A 20,374-nucleotide genomic window follows, 5' to 3' on the forward strand; every position below is an offset into this window, starting at 1 on the left:
TGTTATTAAAATGAACTGTTTATATTATCTCGGTTGAGTCAATACATTATAATGTATTAAAATGGAAAGGTACAAAATTGAAATAAATACTTTCTGATTCATGTATAAATCTTTTGTCAAGATGACATTTTGTTTCTTTTTTTTCTTTTTTTTTCATCAGTACATGTTTCAATAAAACATTTAAAATGACAAAATATCATTTAAAATATGGTTCATGGAAGAAAAGGTTGAAATCAAACAACTTTTGGCTTGTTTTGGCATGAGATCTTGACACAATCTGGGTTCCCCAAAACCACGTAAATGGTGGTAAAATATAAATGCTCAAACTTATTTAAAAAAATAAACAGGCTTTACAAAACCCTCTGATCCTTGACTTAGCCACTTTTCTGTATAGTCTGCACTTACGATATATACATTCATTATTGTCCAAGGGAAGACAGCCACTGACGTTCACTTAAAGAGCTTGGTGGAGAGGCTTAACAAACATTTTGCAGCTGACAACAACTAAACACGGGTAAAGAAACTCCTGACAGTGCAAAAAAGGAAAACGGCTCAGAAACCAAAGCTTACAAATGGGACAAGGAAGAGGCAAGTGCACAAGCCCAGATCTGATGCAAAGCTCCAGGCCAAGTCTAACAAAATAGCTTTGGCCAGGATAAGCTTCTTCTCCAAAGGGGAGCGCAGGCTTGGAGATCAGCCCTGATGACACCATTTTGGGCTCCCCTGCAGGTCCCAGGGGTGTTCATGATCCCAGGAAAATCCCCCCTTGGCACACAGGAACCTTCTGCAGACTCCTTCCTCACTGGTGGTGAAGCAAGAGCCGAGATCAGTGGAATATCCTGGAGGAAGCCTGGCCTGGGAGAAGTGGGTGATGGTGAGATGAAAAATCACAGAGCGAGAGGGGCAGAGTGGGAAGTGTGAGTGTGAGCTTGGGAGCTTGGAGGAGAGGCAGTGGGGAATTCCCTCCTGGGCAGCGGGTTTTATCAGGATCGTGGAGCAGGCTTGGAGGTGTGCTTTAATCTCAAGTGTGCTTTTTGTCTTTGTCACTGCAGCCAGAGGCTGTCGTGGTCCCTCTAACCTCTACCATGTGCTTATCGTTCTGGGCAATGGGCAGGGTCCTGCTGGGGGCTGAGTGTGGGAGAATGGGCTTCCCTGGTGGACAATGGTGACTTCTTCCAAGTTTTGGCACGCCAGGAGCTCTTCAAGTTTCACTCAAAAGGGGAAAAGAAATGTGGTTATGTCAAAACAGAATTAAAGAGAATCTTCCTGCCAACCTCTGGATGAACCTTCTCACGGCTTGGGTTGTTTTGCTGCCAGCCAGTGAAACCACATAAAGCAAAGGAGGCCTTTTCTTTGTTTGCTTAGTTTGAAGGCAGTAGAAGATTTTGCCACCTCAGAAAGGAGGGACAGCCCCATCCTGGCTGGGTTGAAGGGCAGTCAGGACTTGAGAAGGTTCTGCCTGTGCTGTTCTTGGTGCTCCACAGTCTGACGGGGATTGGATCCTCTTGGAAACCTGGCTGTTCCCATCCTGTGAGGAAGGATCTTGTGGCACCAGCTGTTTGCAGTGCTCTGAATGTTGCTGCACGCTTCCATATCAAAGGGAATCCTATTGTAAAAAGAACCCTGTAAAGATGTGATAGACAGTCAAGATTTGGGAAGGAAAATAGTTTTCTCTCCCTCCAAAAGAAGCCAGTGCGTCACAGTTAAAACTTCTTGGGAAATGCCAACTTCAGGCCTTTTCCTGTTGGAAAATATCACATCCGTTGGGAAACAAATGACGTGGTTTGAAGCTCTTGGCGGTCTTCTTTGACATTTTCCTTCAGTTTGTTTACTTTTCATTTCAGAAAAGCTTTTGTTTCAAAATGCAAGATAATTTATATATTAAATTTAAAAAAGAGGATGCAAACAGGGAAAGATCAAAACAATCTCCCTCCATGATAGCCAAACTGTTTTTGTTGGCGTATGCATTGTTTTTCATGTTTTTGTTTCATGTTTGCTGTTAGCCTTGAGGTTTCCGTGTGGGTTGGAAAAATAAATCCACAGAAAGTCTTAAGGGATGGAACAGTTCTTTCCTATCCAACTTCCCTGTGTAGAAGACTTGATTCACCTTATCTAAAGCGCTCCCCTTCACTATTTTTGAATTTTCGACTCAGTTTTCAAAGGCAAACAAAGAAGAAGTTCTCCAAGGTCTGCTTTCCAGTAGGAGGGACCCACTCAAAGCTGCTCCAAGAATTTCCATGTGCCAGTGTGGCTGGAAGGAGGTAATTTATCCAACTGTTTTCCCTGAATCAAATTCACATGGTGTACAAGAAAGGTCTTTTTTGGGCTCATTTTCCACCCCTGAGAGGGCATTTTGCTCTTCTTTATTTTTTACCATTTTGTTCCCTAATCCAATTTTCTTACAGTTTTCAAAAGTCCACCTCAGTGGAGCTCATGAAGGTAGTAGCAGAAATTCCAAGCAGAAATTCCTGCACTTGAAGAGAATGGTTTTCACCCTACTAACCATTCATTCTGATTAAGATTAAGCTTGGATAAAATAGCATTTTTTGCTGACTATAGGGTAGGCTAAAATAGTTACAAAGTTTTTCTCTCCAGTACCAGTTGCTGGGATTCATGTCCTAAATCTTTTCTGCTGGAGCCCAAATCCACTGACTGAAGTATGTACAGTCAAGGAGAGGGAGGATGAAGATGCTAAACTCCTGTCAAAGCTGAGAAACTATTTTTAAAATGCTTTTCCCTGCACATCCTTTCAAACAGCAACCGGCAAATGTTTCCTGGGCTGCTCCTGCAGTGCTGCAGGACAGCCTGGACTGTGGCACAGAAAGCACTGGTGTCATTTCTGCAGTCAAAATGTGCACTTGCACCATTCTTAAGTGAGTTTTGCCATCTAAAGGCTGAGTTTATTGTGGAAAAGATGATTAGGTGTTTGGTGATGGCTTGGGAGTGTGGGACAAAACCCCTTTGTCCCTGGCTGTGTTGGAAATTTCATGTATTTCAGGAATAAGAGCAGGAATCCCTATATCTGATCTCCTCCACAACTCACACCCAGCCTTGCCTGTGGGATGTCAATACAAACACCCCAAATTTTGGCATCAGATGAAAGGAATGAATAGAATTCCTGGTTTTTGCCAACACGGATGTGTCAAGACAGAGTTTGGGAATGCTGATGAGCTGATCCATGAATGGTGGATGTTCCTACCCCATCTCCCAGACAAGGGTCTCACAGCAGCCATGTGAGGTAGATATTGAACCTGGGTGGGCAAATGGAGTCACACAGAGGAGGAGGAGGGAGAAAGTGTGAGCAAAAACTACAGCAAGGATCCAGGGATCCTGGATCCCAGCCTGATGCTCCAGGGAGAAGAAGAGATGTGTCTGTTGGCTGGAAGGTGGGAGGGACAGCAAAGGAACTCTTGGGACAATGTTCATTTTCCTGTTTGAAGTCCAGTTTTCAGCTTGTTAAAGGTCAGAAAAGTACACAGGGCATAAGACCAGCGAAAGAGACAATCCAGAAGATTTGGGAAGTCAGGTATGGAGCGGGGACATGAAGAAAAGCACTTCCAAAAGGCTGCTCCAAAGGGACATCTGTGGGGTCTTCACAAGCACACCCTCAAGGTAGCTTTGGAACTATGATGGGAAGACCAAAGGGATTTGCTTTCACAGATTCCAGCGGCTGCCAGTGGAAGCTCCTCATCTCACAAGAAAGAGGAAGAAGGAAAGAAAGGCAAAGAAAGAGGTTGAGAGTGCAAGACTGAGGAAGATATTTAATTTAAAAAAAAGAGGAAGAAAAATAAAAGAAAGAAGAAAAGAGAAATAGTAGAGATCAAAGAGAGAAAGACAGACAGAAAAGAAAGGAGAAAGAAAGAGAAAAACAGAGAGAAAAAAAGAGAAAGAGAAAAAAGAGAAAGAGATTGAGAAAGAGAAAGAGAGAAAGAGAGAAAGAGGGAAGGAGAGAAAGAAAGAAAGAAAGAAAGAAAGAAAGAAAGAAAGAAAGAAAGAAAGAAAGAAAGAAAGAAAGAAAGAAAGAAAGAAAGAAAGAAAGAAAGAAAGAAAGAAAGAAAGAAAGAAAGAAAGAAGGATTAAGATAAAGAAAATGAGGGAAAAAGTAAAGAGAAAGAAAAAGAAAGCAAAAACATGGTTTTCCCTATTTGCAATCGGCAAATTGTTTTCCCTTCCAACATTCTGCAAAGTGCTGTGAGGCAGAGAAAAAACAGGGAGACTGTCCCATGCAGAAGGTTTTGGGAGATAGCACCTGGCACAAGGTTTGCTACAATAAGTTGGTTATTCTTTATTGCGTTGGAAATAAAACAGTCATGAAAAGTCCTGCATAAATCCACAGCCATGGCCTGCAAAATCCCCACCTCACCTGGACTTTGCTGAATATTTTCAGGGTTTAGGGCTTGAGGGTTTTTGTTGGTTTTTTGGGGGGGGGTTTAAAAAAAATTTGGTTTCAAGGATGGAAATTAGATCTGATCATGGAATTTGTTCTTCTGGGGGCAGGAAGGGGAAAGTCTGTCTATACAGAGATTCTTCTGATGTGTTTCTAGTGAGGGTGAGCAAAGCACTGTGCCCAGCTTGTAATCCAGGTCAATATTTTTAAAGAGGATTTTTATTTTATCCCAAAACATGTTCCTGTTGAGCAAATCAAAGCTTGGTGGACAAATGGAAGATGAACAGCTGGTGGAGAGCTGTGCCATGAGATATTTCTGTGGGATTTTGGTAATTTATGTTGGGTCTATGGTTAATTAATCAAATGGAAATATTTTCATGCTGGCATTGGGACGGAGAAGGAGGATGGACCATTGGAGACTGACTCTGAAGGAGGCTGCTCCAAAAGCCAACTCCTCTTGATGTCTGTGGGGCCACAAAGAGGCAGAGGGGCCAAGGGCAAGGGGACTCCACAGGTCCATAAATCTAGATGGCATCTCTCAAGGAATAAACTTTTTCCTAGCAGGGCACATCTCCCAGATGTGCTGGAGATACAGAAGGTCAGCTCTGCAGAAGGAAAGCTGATGGGAAACGCTCTTGTAAGGGATTGAGTGCTGATGTTCTCCATCTGAGAATGCTCCACAAGCCTGAGGGGTCTGGAGCAGCTGAGCTTACAGCCTTTGAAAGCGAAGCTAGATTCCAGCACCAGCTTTTCTATGTAAAGACCTTGCACTTAGGATCAACTGAATTCCTTTTGGGGATTAAGATCCACTGAGCACCACGCCTCGAAATATCAACCAGGAGATCTTCTCCTTTCTCCAGAGAGTCAGTGCTGAGACATTTCCACTGTTTGCGGTAACTCTGGACCTGGAACAAAGGAAGAACAAAGCTTACCAAGCTGGGGAGATGAGCACCACGAGCAGCTTTTCAGAGATGCAGCCAATCCTGCAACAAATCACAGGATTTGCAGTCAGCAGCAAGGCCAAAAGCCAGCATCCATCGAGCTGTAGGATTTGGCCACAGGACAGTGCCTATATCTGCATGCCAAGCAAGGATTCCTGCCAGTGCCTAGTGTCAGGCTGTTTATTTCTGTCCGGATTAAAACCAATTAGAACATCAAGCAGCAAAATCAGAGTGCAGCTGTTGTTTAAAAGATGTGATGGAGATCAGGGAAGCCTGAAAGTTTATTGGTCAATGACTAGAAGCAAGGAAAGCAAAGAGAGAGGTATGGAGTTGTTCTATTTCTGGAGCTGAGAAGGAAAGATTTGTTCCCTACCCTCCTGTGTGAAAAGAATATTTAAAAAGCTTTCAGGAAGGAAAAAGCTGATGAAAGCAAACTGGAAAAGTTTAAGTTACTTGGACCGCTTGTGGTATGAGGACAGAAAAGAAGAGGGGGACTGCCCAGAAAAGGAAAATCAAATGAATCAATCTGTCCTCTTGGGTCTCAGCAGATGTTTAGCTGGGATTTGTGCATGTTATACCTTTGCCAAGTCCCCCCAAGGGTGTGAGCCACACCTCTTGCACCAGACTGTTGCATAGAGTGGCCGTGAGCTGGCAGGGTCCCCCCAGAGGTGGCTGCAGGTCGTTAACAGTGCTCTGCCACTTTACAGGCTGCACGAGTAAGAGCGTGTTATGCTGGTAAAGCCCTTGGAGACCCTCTGGGATGAAGGACTTGAAAAAGTTGGATAGCTCTATATATTCAAGTCTAGCTCTGTCTTATTTTTGGGAAAGGCCACCGGAGATTTTTCAGGCATTGAGAGACAAGAACATGTGCGTCGGCTTTGCCCAGCACAGGGAGGGCAGTTGCACAAGCCATTAGTAGCAATTTTTGTTCTTTCCTGCTGGAGGCTTGGAAATGTCCCCATTCTGGTGGTTCAGCAGTAGCAAAGCTTAGAGAGAACTGGGAAGAGGTGTGGTGGGAGCAGGAGATGTGAAAATGAACCATGACCTTTGCCCGCGTGGTCGCCTCTTGGACGTTTGGTCCTAACTGTCACGATGTCCATCAGCTCTGCAGGATGCAGAGCCAGCTCCTCTGGAACATGGAATTTGTGCTTCTGGAAGGGAACATGGAGCTTATTGCGAGTGCCGAAAGCTCGTTGCGTTTCTCATGGTGGCAAGGGCTGGTTGTCCACACTCCGCTGCTGCCGGTACCCTGTGATTTCAGCAGTGTGGAACGGCTGCCCACAAAAGCCAAATTCATCCATTAGAGAGCTGGGAGAAAGCCCAGGGCATGCCTGCTGTGATCCTGATAAAACACGTGCTGCCGAGAGGAAAAACCCAGCCTTTGTAGGTTAAGGATGGACCAAATCCTGCCCTCAAACCCCTCTGTGGTCAGAGACCGCCGGGCCTGGCGCTGGTGTCCCACTGGAGCCACACCCTCACGTCCTCCTGGTCCCAGTGGCACCCGCAGCCCGGCCTGGAGCGTCTCCCCGCCGTAAGATCCCAAGGGAAAGTCAAACCTGGACTTCACAGCAAATCAAATGGAGCGCAACTGAACCACGAGCGTGATGCGAAACATCGTTTTGGCCGGACGAAACGCAGTTTCCACAACCTGGTTTTAAGGAACAGTATCACACAGAAATAGATACACTATGCTAGGTCTGGAGGAAAGAAAAGAAACCAATATGCTAAATAAACTAAGACATACAGTATAGGGGATATTCTGATCAACAAACCAATCACCATTAGAATCAAAAAGTAAACCAGCCTTTCACTTAGGACCCTAACAACATTTCTCAATGCACTAAGTACATTTTAAACCATGCAAGTTTACACAAACATCTTAACTAGGTTTTTTTTTTTTTTTTACTTTTTAAAACACCAACATTATGCATTTCTTTGTTAATTATATTGGTTAAAGTTGCAGCCGTTTGCTGCCAAATATCAGATACATCATATACATATTTTTATACAGAATCTGGACAACACAACATTACACAGCCTAAATAGAGAAAAAAAGATTATTTGTTCCTTTGTTTGTTTGTTTTTTTCAGTTTTGTAAAAAATATGAAATGGTGATAGGAAGGAGGGAGAAGGCGTGGGAAATCTTCTAGCAAATTAAAGGATTATATCAAAATAATTCCCAAATCACAGTACAACAAGGAAAAAAATGGTTCGAACTCAGCTCCACATTTAAGATTCTCTTAGCTAAGAAACAAGACTTTACACACAGAATGTATCAGTATTTAAAAATAGAAAGAATTGCAACACCATGCTGTGATTCCAAATACATCTTAGTTCAAAAAAATGTTCAAAAGGGGAAGGTAAAAAAAAAAAAAATAATCAATAAACTCAGTGATTGCAAAGTTATCTTGTTGGTTTGGATTTCCTACCTACTCGCGATGCATTGCTGTGGGATGGAGCTGGACGGCCACAGCGGCCGGAGCAACGCCAGGATAAAGGAATGACTTGGGAATCGCTCACTGGGTTCTATTGGGGCAGCTGGAACTCGGAATGGGATCTGAAACCATCCCAATGGTTTGGGGTCTTTGCTTTTCCTTCTACTCGGCTCTGAACAAGAGCGGGGCGGGGACCTACGTGGCTCCCCCAGGGCCATACCCTGCCCATCCACACGGAGCAATGCATGTGTTGGATTAGATGGAAAGGAAACGGAACCTGGAAATCAACCATGGAGGATGCTGTGGTTGACATGGCAAGTATACAAAAATGCTAAAATTTCAGATATAATCAAAGATACAAAATCAGTTCTGACAAGAGGGTATTTTTTTGTAGTTTTTTTTTTTTTTTTAATAGCAACCATTACAGTGCAAGGTTTTAAAAGTTATTATTACAGTAAAAGGTGTGTATCTGGTTTTACAGTAACTGTAGCACTGATTTTTTGTTATGTATAGTAGGTCCCTGATGTAAAGTGTATGCACCAGTTTGAGAGAAAACCCCGCACAATAACGGCTCTTTAGCTTTAAATACATTTTTCTCTTTTTTTAAACAGATACAAAATAACACATCAAGTTCACAATTTCACAAGCACGGACTTTTGCCTTAATAAAAAGCATGAAAACTTGGTTGAAACCCCAACATTTAAAGAAATGTAAAAACTATTCAATGAGGGACACGAGTGTGTGTTTGAGTCACGGCTTTCTGCCACCCCAGCTCCTGGATGAGTCTGTGCTGTCCAAACTTCTGCTTCTTGCTCACCCACCAGTTTTTTTTGGGCCAGGTAAAGTGGTATTCAGCTTCCCACAGCTGGGATTTGAGTTTGTGCATTTAACATTATCAACAATCTATTTTTTGGGTGGATGAGTTCTCAAAATGAAGGGTCATCCACAGAGGATCTGTGACTCCAGACTACAGGTTCATTTGGAGGGGGTTCTTTTTTGGAATGATCAGGATGAGATGAAAATGACTGCAGCCCTGCAATAATCCTTGGAAACTGGTTGGAAAAGATCTCTATGATCATCAAATCCAACCATAAACTCAGCACAATATTCACCATCAAACCATGTCCTCAAGTACCACACCCACTCCAGTCTCACTGCACCCAACTTTGACTTTTCTGAGTTAAAGAAGCTTTAGAATCATAGAATCACAGAATATCCTGAGCTGGGAGGAACCCACAAGGATGATCAAAGTCCAGCTCCTGGCCCTGCACAGGACAGTTCCAAGAATCCCAGCCTGTGCCTGAAGCATCATGGTAACTGGCTAATTTAGTCAAACACATTGATTTTACTTCACAACCAACCTGAATTTTCTGAAAGCAAAAAAAGAGTAGTCAGAAAATAGCCAGGAAAATCTGATACTGCAGTTTAAATCCCAGCTCCAAGAAGAGGGATCTAGCTGACTTCATAACCACCAAAAATACAGGCTTCCAACAGAAATGTTCCTGTCTCTCAACAGTGTTCCAGGAATTTATTTAGTGCATGATTTTGCAATTTCTACCTTCTCAAGTTGCCTTTACTCAGGTAAATAATATGTTTTTCATCTGAGTTATTGAAAACACAGAAGAGTGATGTGGAATTCCTCTCCAAAGCTGCACACCTCTTTCCACTGATGGTAGAGGAAGCAGATGCAAAGAACTCAGACCAGACTCTTTCAGGGAGAGAAAGTCAAGTGGGATTAATCCCTCTTTTGACTTGTCTCCCCACTCCAAATAGGTGGGTAAGTAAATGTGAAATACTCAGGTGGGAAAGGCTGCAGAACTACTTAAAAGGAATATCTTATACAAAAAATACCAAACATATTTTGAGAATTGCATCTGCAATCCTTAGCAAAATGCAGTTCCAGGCAGAGGCTGGAGGAGGTTTGAGGAACATTGTGAGCTCAAAGGAGATAAGGACAAATGTTTTATCAAAGTTCTTCCATCTCCGCCTTCCGTTAGATTTTATTCTGGACATTTGAGGGACTTGTAGAGGCAGCAGGAGTCCAACACAAGAAGGGTTGTGTCAGTCACCATGTTTTAGTTCTGTCAGACACTACATCCTCCCAGCAGGTGTCTGCAGTCAGCTCTACCACAGCCCCGCAGCTCCTCCTTGCCAATTCTGTCCATGTAGGAATCCCTCCTTTCCCACATCACACCTGCACCTTGTCCTGAGGAGCTTTTCCTCATGGCAAACCTGCACCTGGGTTTCCTAATTTTTAAACACTACCTGTTTTTTTGGGGAGAGCCTAGCTCTGCAGGTGGGATCTACCCAGCACCGGGGGAGCTTGTAGCAGTACAGCTCATGGAAAAGTAAAAAGCTCGATAAAATCCGTGGTCAGGAAGAATGAATCTCTTTAAATAGGAAAGGATCTAGGATTAGACACATTCTCATCACAGTGTTCCTCTACCCTAGTCTTAAATTAACAAGACATTCCTCTGGGAGCTTGATGGGCCAGTGGAAGAGCAATCCAAGCATGGAGGCCTGTGGCAAGCCAAGAATCCAAGTATGGAGGGCCGTGGTGTTGTGTGGTGCCCCACAGCATGAGGGATTTCTTTATGATCATTTTTCTAAAGCAGAAATCCCTTTAACAGACTAATTAAACAAAAAAAAAAAAAACAAAACCTGAAACCTTGTTACAGGAAAAGCACTGCTCCTCCCATACTCTGAGCAACAAGACAGTGAAGCACAAGCCTAACTACAAAAGGCTGAAAAGTCAGGAATTCCATGAAAACTTTATTTTCCAGAAAATACTTGGACAATTAAAGAACAAGCTTTTATGCTGGAAAAGAAGTGGTGGAAATCAGATAAGCCAAGTTGCTTCTATCAAACTATGTCAAGGTTTGGGATCTGAGTCTGAGAGGCTTTTTGAGAGGGGTAGGCTTTGTTATTCCAAGAAACAATGAAGATCTCTACTTTTTACAGTGATTTTGCCCCTTGGTGTTAATGTCTGAAACTTCTCTGATGAATTGCAGATGGAAGAAGGACAGCAGGAATGTTGCCTCATTCCTACACAAAGGAATTTGCCTCATGAGTATTGAAAATGGCCTGTGATCTCTACATTGTGTTAGAGGATCACCCCTGTCTCCTTCTGTAGTCAGTGGAAGGAAATTGGCATTTCCAGAGCCTGATTGATCTCTCCTGCTTTAGATATCTCTGCTAGGAGGGGTGAGTGTTCTTCTCCAAGGATCAAAGACAAAGTTGAGCAGCACCAGTTTGAGTTTGGGGAGTTAACTTTTAGTTATCTAAGTCAGATGAAGTGAATTTTACCAGCAATATTCAATCTTAAACGTTTGTAGAGGTTTGAATTTTTTAAAGTACTTACACATTTCCATGCTGGCTTATTCCATCCTAAATTTATTAATCCACATTGGAGCAACAGCCATCTTAAATTTTTGCTCCTTCATTTCATGCCAAGGCAACAAGCTCCTTTTCCACAGTGTTATCAGCATAGTTCCTCTCATCCCACTGCACCTGTAATTATTTTCCCACTTGGGTCTCCCATGTGCAGCCCTGGCCAGTGGCTTTGGGAGCTGAACACCTCTTGTTCTTTGAGTCATGAAACAGCTGCTGGAGCATCCCACAGAGTCCAGATTCCAGAGAGATGTTCACAGAGAAATCAGCGGGATTCTGTGCTTTTTGGAACACGAAGAATGTCTCAGCACTGGCTCATTGCCATTAATGCTCTAAAATCTCTTTGGAAGGTGAAAACAAATGATGCCACTTGTTCTGCCAGAGAAAAGGTGTCAGCTTTGTGCAAGAGTTGTGGGTACACTGAAGGATTCCTTCTTCAAAAACAAGGTGCCAGACATGGCAGTTCAAGCCTTTGAATTGTTTATACCTGTTGCAATAAAAATCTAGAAGAGGAGCTGCAGGACCTTGCAATGTCCCTTTGGAGGGGCTTGGCAAGCTGATCTTGTTCAAGTTCTGAATTCCCAAAATGAGCAAAATTGGCTGTGGCCAAATCTGGACAGAAGATCAAGCCTGAAAGCAGCTTGAGATTTTCAGCAGGTGATACTTCTCTGCTGAAACCCTGTGCTGGGGAAGAATATGAAAATGAGGTTGCTTGGGATGAAAATGAGATTGTTTGGAAGTGCTGCTGTATAATTACAGTGTTAAGTGGCCATTAAGGTTCCAATGAGATCTTTACTTTTAAATATTATCAACTTGAGTCACAGTGTTAAAAGTGAGAGGTTCTTTTCCTTCCATAAAGATTGGAAGAAACAGGAGATCACCTTGACAGGTGAGCAGTCTGCAGGGCACACTTTAAAAATTGATTTGATCTTGGGACACTGGGAGCCTCATTATCTGAACAAACAGAGATCGATGCCTGTGTTTGAGTTGGTATCTCCGACTCCTTCTAAAGTCAAGACAGATTCAGACATTTCTAGGTCATGATTCACCTGACAAAGTGCAGGCAGCTGCTTTACAATGACAGGAATTGCATCCAAGAAAGGCACATTCCTTCCTAAATGTGGCATCCATTCATTAATCTACACAAGTGGGACAACCACGCTGTAAATGTCGACAGTTCGGTGAGTCAAATTTCAGCTTCATTGGAAAGTTATTAATTTTTACTTTTTTTTTTTTTCTTGCCTCCCTAAGTGGCCAGGATGTCATGGAGCAAACACAAATCTCAAGGACCAATCTTATTTCTAGAGGGGGGACAGTCAGAAACCTTAAAACTTGAGAGATTCCTACTGCAGATCTGTGTGAGACCTTTTCTGGATAAAGAGCAAGGGGAAGAAATAAAATTGTCCTGGAAGAATGACAGGGAATTATTATCTTGCCTCACACATCCATCTAAGGTGCACAGAGGTGACAAATTGTCATGGGAATACAGATGAAAGATACCTTAATAAAGAATAGAAAACAAACCGTGTGCTAAAAACTTCTGTTGTTGCTGCTAAGAGAAATTTTCAGAGGACAAAACCAGCTGGGTTTTCTCACAGTGTTCTTCTTGGTTTCTACAATGATCCCAAAATCCTATCATGATAACCAGGCCTGGACACACCTCGGGGAGGACATCTGGCTGCTAAAGCCTGCAGGTTTAAGGGATTTATCTTCTGGAACTACTCAAGTAGCTAAATAAATTATAATATAGGCATGGGATGTAAAACCAACCAGATTTCAATCATTGTTTAATAGTTTCTTTAAATACCTGGTATAGTTTTTAATACCAGATTGATTCCAACTCTTTTTGCTTCATGCAAACCAGGCACTTCTTTTCCTGAGAAAAGAACTGAGCTGTTCAAATAAAGGGTTACAGGTGATCTCTGCTGTTTGAATTACCAAAATTTGGCTGATGGAGGTTGCTCTCGTCATAAGAAGATGCAAATACATTTGTTTTTTCTGATAAGTCACTTTTTTTAGAAAAAAAACCCCTAATATTGCAAAAGCTTCTGATGCACTGAACACAGGAGCTGATGGAACCAGCATAGAAGTGATCCACAGGGTTGTGCAGCCAAGTCTGATTTACCAAATCTGTGGACTTTTAGCCCAATCGGAAGTTGCAAACACCTCCTCAGGCCTCAGCTGATGCAAATTCTTTCAGTGCCCTTGGCTGTGAGTTTTTAGAAAGCCCAAGGCTGAGCTCTCAGAGTGAGCATCAGAGCTGGGGCATCAGATCTCCCATCAGATTTGGGGAAGAAAACATAGAATGATATTTTAAGTCAGCTTTGGACTGTGGGAAAGCCAGAAAAAATAGCCAGAAAAACTCCCCCTAGCCTGAAAAATAAGGAATTAATGCAGGAAAATGCAGCCAGCTCTGAAATATCTCACTTATCCAAGGGAAATGGACATAAACACAGCACTATTAAAACTCAGGCAGCATTGTGGACTTGTTATTTTTTTAAAAAGCAAATGTAATAAGGCCATATGCCATCCTTGAGGCTCTGCTGGCTGTATAACAAAGGGAAGGCATGGACCAAAAAAATTCTGGGCTCTTCCTGGAACATTCTGATCCCCTCAGCTCCCACGGAAAGCAGGGATGGTATTTTGGGACTTAATAAGAAACCTTTGGCACCTTGAAAAGTTGAAGCCTCTTGCTTTGGTGTGGGGTAAGAACAAGGTGCAAGTCAGAAGGACGAAATGAGTCACAAAAGTTTGTTAACAATAGAATGACAACACTGGGATAAAATCCATTTTTAGACGTTTCCGAGCATTTTCCAGTCACGTTTTAGGAGCTGGCATAGTCTGAGGTAATACAAGAGGCATGGTTTGAAGGGGGAGGTATTTTAATAATAAAATATATATTTCTTGTAAAAGATATGACCTCTCCCCCAAACCTTGTCTCTCTCTTATTAAGCAGGAACTTGTTTTCAGGTTCAGTCCTATATCACCTCCTCTTGACTTTTGCACTGTTGCTTGTCATGACATTGAACCAAAAGCTGATAAGGTTTGTAGTGACTTTATCCATAATAAATGAAAAAACCACTGTGACAGTGGGTCTGTCACCCTGTGAAAGTGTCCCTGAGCCTCCACAAAAGAGTGCCCACAGCCAAAGTTGTCTCCAGGCCTGCTACTAAATCCTCATGTGGGGGAATCTCTGGGTCAATATTCATTAAATGAAGCCCAAACTGTGCCAAGAACTGAAAAGCTTTTGACAACTGAGTGCCAAATCTTGCTCTGTGTAATTTATTAGTGGGAGTGGAGACAAGGAATGCAACAGGAATGGGAGAATAATCTGTGTGCCTTATTAAGTTTAGAGTTTTTGCCACTTCAAAGCGCATCCAAAGTATCACTCTGCCCCTCATCCTGCAGCTCAGGGATGATGAAGAAGAGACCCTAAGCAGTTCCACCAGGGAAGGAGTTTGGTTGCTCATCTTGAAGACTGAACTTGGCTGGGCAGTGAAACACTCATCTGGTGCTCAGGAAGAGCTGTACCAAATTCCCTGCCAAGTGATGTCATTGGGGCTGAGCTAATCATCCAAAGAGGGACTGGCACCGAAGAGCTGAGTGTCCTCACAGCCAATGCCATTAACACCTCACAGAAGTAGCTCAGGGTGCATATTCGAGACTGGAGCCAGCTTCGGAGATGGGGCAGGCCCCCTGAGGAGGAGGAAGATCATCCTTTCAGCTTCTACCAGCCTTACACCTCCTCCTGGCATACCTAGTCCAGGTCAGGCAGGACTGTGTGTTGATGGTGTGACTGCTCTGGTGAGTGCAGGCTAGTTCTCCTCAGGTTCAAGATGATCCATCACTTGTTTGAGCAATTAGCTTTTCCTGACAGGAAAACGAACATAATTCACAGTTGTCCCATCAGGCATTTTGTCCTTAGCCTCCATTGCTGAGTCTATATCTCAGAGGAGAATTTCACTGGGCTAAAATTGCAGCACTTTTTCCATATATTTTAAGCTCTGGTATCTTTTGTAGGATCTTCTGATGGTCTGTCCTTCCTTCCTCATGAGAGCCTGGGCATGTCCTGATGCCCAACCCTACAGCCATGAAGGGACGCTCAAACCATGGTTTCACCCTCATGCCTTGGACAAAACTCTGTTTCTTGACTTGAGCTGAGGAGTGAGTAAGCCAAATCTGACTTTGTGCAGGGCTTTGTGCCTCCAAACCTCAGGAGTAACAGAGAGAAAGTAAAACTGAGTCCTGCAGCCTTTCTCACTGCTCTGCTGCCTAAAGGATCTCAGGAAAAACCTTGATCCAAATCAAATGAGTCTTGGTTTCTGTAAAAGCTCCATGGTCAGAACCTGCTCCACATTTTACCCAAACCTTCTCTTTAGTAGGTGAGACAGCAGAAGACATTCCCAGTGCTATTATATCCATTTGCTATATTCCATCTGTCATGCAACAGGCAACACAGAGGCAATTCCTGCTCAAACAGCACACCCTGCTCACTGATGGATGCTCTGCTCTAGGCCAGGACAAAAGCTGGATCAGCTCCATGGAAGCTGGTAAAGCTTTCCCACATTTAGCAAAGTGGAATAAGAGGAGAAATTTGCTCAGGAGCCACCTTCCAAAACAAAAGGGATCTTTATAGAAATTGACAGTCCTGAAACATGGAAAGGAGCAGAGAGCCCAACAGTGAGCACGAAGCTCCTCCACATAGATGGAAGAGACACAGGAAGGTTCTCAAAAAAGCAAAGTTGATGTTGCAGAAGGACCTAAAAGCTCAGAGTTGTCATTAGGAAATCATTGCAATATAACCATGGTAACAAACCAACCAGCTGGGACAAGGAACTGCTTCCATGACCAAAACCAAAGGCATCCCATTAGCACCAGTGGAAATAATTGTGGGAGTAAGGGAAGAAAACCTGAGCTCCCTTCAAAGAGAGGAAGAAGAAATGCCGAAGACTTCATCAGTTCATCAAACCACCACCAGCCCTCCGAACGGACATTGTTGATGCTGCTTCAGACACGGAGTTCATCCAGCACCTGCAGCTCTGGAGGGCAGAGAGGATCCACCAGGAACCTCATTAATATAAATTAGTGTGACCCAATCAGATCCACCAGTGATTCCACGACCTGGTTCTTCCCAGAGCACATTTCACTGCAGATGAGAGAAAAGCCAGGCTGTCGCTTCCATTTACTGAACTGACTCTTTGCCACTCAATTAAAAGGAGACCTTTTTGACTTCACGGCAGGGATTGAAGGCAATAACCACAAAATACAAAATCCAACCCTATTTCTGAAGCAAATAAAGAACAAATAAGGCCAGGAATTCCATGTGATTTCTGAGCAGAAATGAAACAGCTGCATCTCTCCCTTCTGCCTAATGCAAGATGATTAATGAACAGATTGAAAGGATTGAGTATTTTATGTCAAAATTTGGGGATTATAATAGGCAAAGATTGAACTACCATAATGGACCCTCAATCAAATTATAGCATTTTAACAATAAATTGTGCTTTTTGGTATCTCAAGCTCCTCTCAAACTTCAGAAAGTCTCATTATCTCAAAATAAACCTTTAAAAATCTCAGTAGAATGACAAAATGCCCAAATTCAAACACACACATTGGAAGCATACTTTTCATAGAGATATTTTTTCTCATTGTTAGATTATTTCTTTTTCCAATTCAACTCCAACCTGTAATTCCATCTGCTATACATCTTCATGAACACATCTGTATTTCATTCCAGATAGACAAAATACTACACCATAAAAATAGAAATAGGTGGGAACAGGCAACAAAAATAATCAAACCAAACCAAAGAACAAGCCAGATTTGTACAGACACCAGATCAGAATGAGGAAAAAAAATGCTGTTTGCACTGAATGATTGTGCCAGTTTTAGAGAGAAGACTATGCAGAAGGGGTCTCGTGAAACCCAGTCTAAATCTGTGTTTTGCAGTCCTGTCTTGTGCTTTAAGTGAAACCCAACAGCATTTTCTCCACAGAGATTTATTCATCTTTGGGTTTCATTTCCTGCTTCTTTCTTGACTTCTTTTCCCTTTCTAATTTTTTTAAATTTTTTAAAATATTTTTTGTTTCCTAATGGAACAGCTGGATTTCTGTTCAGTAATACTTCTTCTCTTTGCTCTTAAAAAAAATATGTCATATTCCATTTGTGTCCAGTTCTTTCTGGTCACTAATTTTTTGTTTGCTTTGTCAAAGCACGGGGGAAAATATTACATTCCCCACAGTCTGGTGGAAAGGAAATGGAGAGGATCCCCCTCATTTTACTCCCAGTAAAGTGAGTTACCTGCAAATGTTTCCTAACCAAGCTAAGAATCCCAGTATTTGGGGCTTGGTGCTTTTACTTTTTTTAATAATTCCAGCCTATGGGAGTGGTGGGGGCACTGAAAAGGATTGCTCTGGACAGATGTGGGCTTTGTGACCTCACATTTCTGGCAGAAGGATCAAGATATGAGGCTCCTAGAAATGTTTTCCTGGGAATAAACAATTGAGAGGTCCTGTCCACCTCAACAGCCCTCTCTAATGCTTCTCCCCACACCACAGACTCAGCCAGAATTTCAGTGCCAGGTGTTGGTCATTGTGGTGTTCCTGGCTCCAGGGCCCATGGACATTTTCCACCAGATAAGCACAGGGCAAAGTCTTCCTCACTTTTCCAGGAGCTCCCACATTCCTCACCCCTTCCATTGCTGGAGCACAAGGAACTGTGTGGCTCAGAATGATGCACGTGACCAAAAAAAATGAGGGTTTTTCACTTGCCAGGTTATTTGTGCTCTGACCATGGGAATTTGGCTTTAGCCCATCAAGGTGAGATATCCAAGGTGAGCCTCAAATCCCCAAATTCCAGCCATACTGAAGGAGATGCATCCCATGTGCCTCAGCCAAGTGGTGATTTGTCCTGGGGAATTCTTTGTCTCTCTCCACTCCCACAGAAAGGACCTGGATTAGTGACTCTGGGTCAGTGGCTGCCATTAGATGGACAAGTCTTTAATGAATGTGGCCCCATGGCTCAGGGAAGTGCCACATTCCAATTACTTCATAAAATGGACCCCCTCTTCACCCAAATGGAAAGAAATGAACATATTTTTCCTCCATCAGTCCTAAAAGCCCCTCTTTGTCTGCTCCCTCTTTGCCTCGTGCCAAATTCAGTGTTGAGATCAGACAAACCAAAATTGAAAGATCAGGACTGCAAATAATTTTCTTTCAATTTTGCTGTTTGATTCCAATTGCAAACAGGCTGTATTTGGGGAAAAGAAAAAAAGTAAATTCATGTTTGACAATTCTGGTGTCTATCTCACATCTCAAAAACATCACTTCAATGGAAAAGGAACAGAAATAATAACCATTCACTCATGAACACAATATAGATTCCAGTGTACAGGAAAATAGGATCCAGACAGGATTTTACAACTAAGAAGGAAACTTTACAATAAAGATTATGACATTTTATGAATATTCGTGTTATAGCTTTGAGCTTTATTGCAAAGCAAAAAATATATATTTGTATATATATATATATATTTTTATCTACATATCACCTCTGACATTGTATACAACACTAAATCACAAGAAATCAAAGAAATCATAGTGAGGTAGATACAAAACAAAGGGATGGTGAAGAATCCAGGTGCTAAATTTGGCTTAACGCAACTGTCATTAACATCTGTATATCCACCACAGCAGTGAGCTTTGATTCACAGCTTGATCAATGGATCCTACTAACATTGATATTGATATTAGAGCCCATTTAGGAATGATGCTGTTTGGGGAATGGGGAGGAAAATAAATCAGAAGCGTTTCCTACAAACCAGTCATCTCTGAGGGAAAATTTTCCATTGATTTTTCATGACTTTTAATGATGATAAAAAAGCTCTGAGAAATAGCCTGTGATCTAGGGGTACTGGTAGCGCCTGAGGGCAAAGAGGGAGGACTCGCCAGCAGGGAAATCTACTGGGGTTGAACATAATCAAAAGCAAAATAAACCATTCTCCCTTCCTTTCAGGTGACTGAGAGGAAACAGCCCGCCTGGGGATGCTGGAGGCTGCATCCACAAACGTGTGCTTGGGAATATCGGCTTGGACTTGTCGATGATGGCCAGCCAAGCAAGGCTTCAGCAGAAGGGCAGCCCCTGGATGGATCCTGCTGCTCTTTTCAGGCAGCAGCAGGTACGTGGCAAGAAAACTGGTACCACTGAAGTGACCGGTGCTGGTGGGACCGGTACTGGCACCTGGTGGGGTCTGGCTGCTTGCTCTGCATTCCCACAAGGAGACTTGTTAAGGCACCTGGATGACTGGGGCTCTGTGGGTAATTCTCAGCACAATATCCCAGAATGGATTTGGTACGGTCTTGGGCTTTTAAATTTAGCCTGTCAACCCAGGACAACACATACCTGGTGCTTCCTTTCATGAGTGGAAAAATGAATATGAGAAGCTGTGGGTTTAATGTTAGCCAGGGGAAGCCAGGCTGGATCCAAGAAAAGATTTCCAATGTGTTTCCAGCACAGGGATGGTTGGTAAAAGTTCTTTAGGCCATTGGGCCACTTTCATCCATGGGGTAGCATCCATTGGGCAGCAAAAGATAGATATGGAACCCTCATTTCATTCAGGAGACATGAATTATCAGTGGTGCAAGGAGCTCTCAGTGCCTTATGTCCAACACAGACAAAAGCAAGTTGGATTTTCTGGACTAGGAAGCCCCTTCGCTGCTGCTCAAACATCTCCTAATCTTCTTGCAAAGGGAGGAAGTAACACCCTGGAAGAAGCACGATTCCCTAGCTCTCCTGCAAACAGTGGCAATGTGAGCTTTATTCTTCTATCATTTACAATGTCATGGCTGGATTAGAGAAAATTAGGAGAATTGACCAGAATAAATTGCAAATGAGCAGGAGAAGCCAGTGTGACTGTTAGCAGCTCTCTGTGTGAATTGAACAAGCACTGTGAGAAAATGACCTTATCCTTTAGGAAAACACACAGAAGGTTATTGCTTGTGCATTCATTTCCAACAGATTTTTTGGGAACCCCTACAGCAACTAGAAGATGGTTGCAGAAAGTGTGTAGCACTTAAGAAAATCAAATTCCCCCGTTTCTTTAGTTCCTCCATACCTTTACTCATGTCAGGGGAATGCCTGATGTGGATGTGCCACTTTGGCAGGGCCTGCAGAGCCAAATTCCTGACTCCAGAGCTGTGTTGAAAGAGACAATTTTGAATTCT

At 42.8% G+C, this 20,374-nt stretch overlaps 1 protein-coding gene across 1 annotated transcript in view; it reads right to left on the bottom strand.

Annotated features, from left to right (window-relative positions):
• The window catches only part of XKR6 (XK related 6), a 206,546-nt gene continuing 186,172 nt past the window's right edge, over nt 1–20,374 (bottom strand). Inside the window, exon 3 of the mRNA XM_021540532.4 lies at nt 1–20,374. This exon is cut by the window's right edge and continues 19,430 nt beyond it. The gene's annotated coding sequence lies outside the window, so the exon portion shown is untranslated.

The sequence above is a fragment of the Lonchura striata genome, chromosome 3, assembly GCF_050655825.1.
Source record: "Lonchura striata isolate lonStrDom1 chromosome 3, ASM5065582v1, whole genome shotgun sequence".
Classification (NCBI taxonomy): domain Eukaryota; kingdom Metazoa; phylum Chordata; class Aves; order Passeriformes; family Estrildidae; genus Lonchura; species Lonchura striata.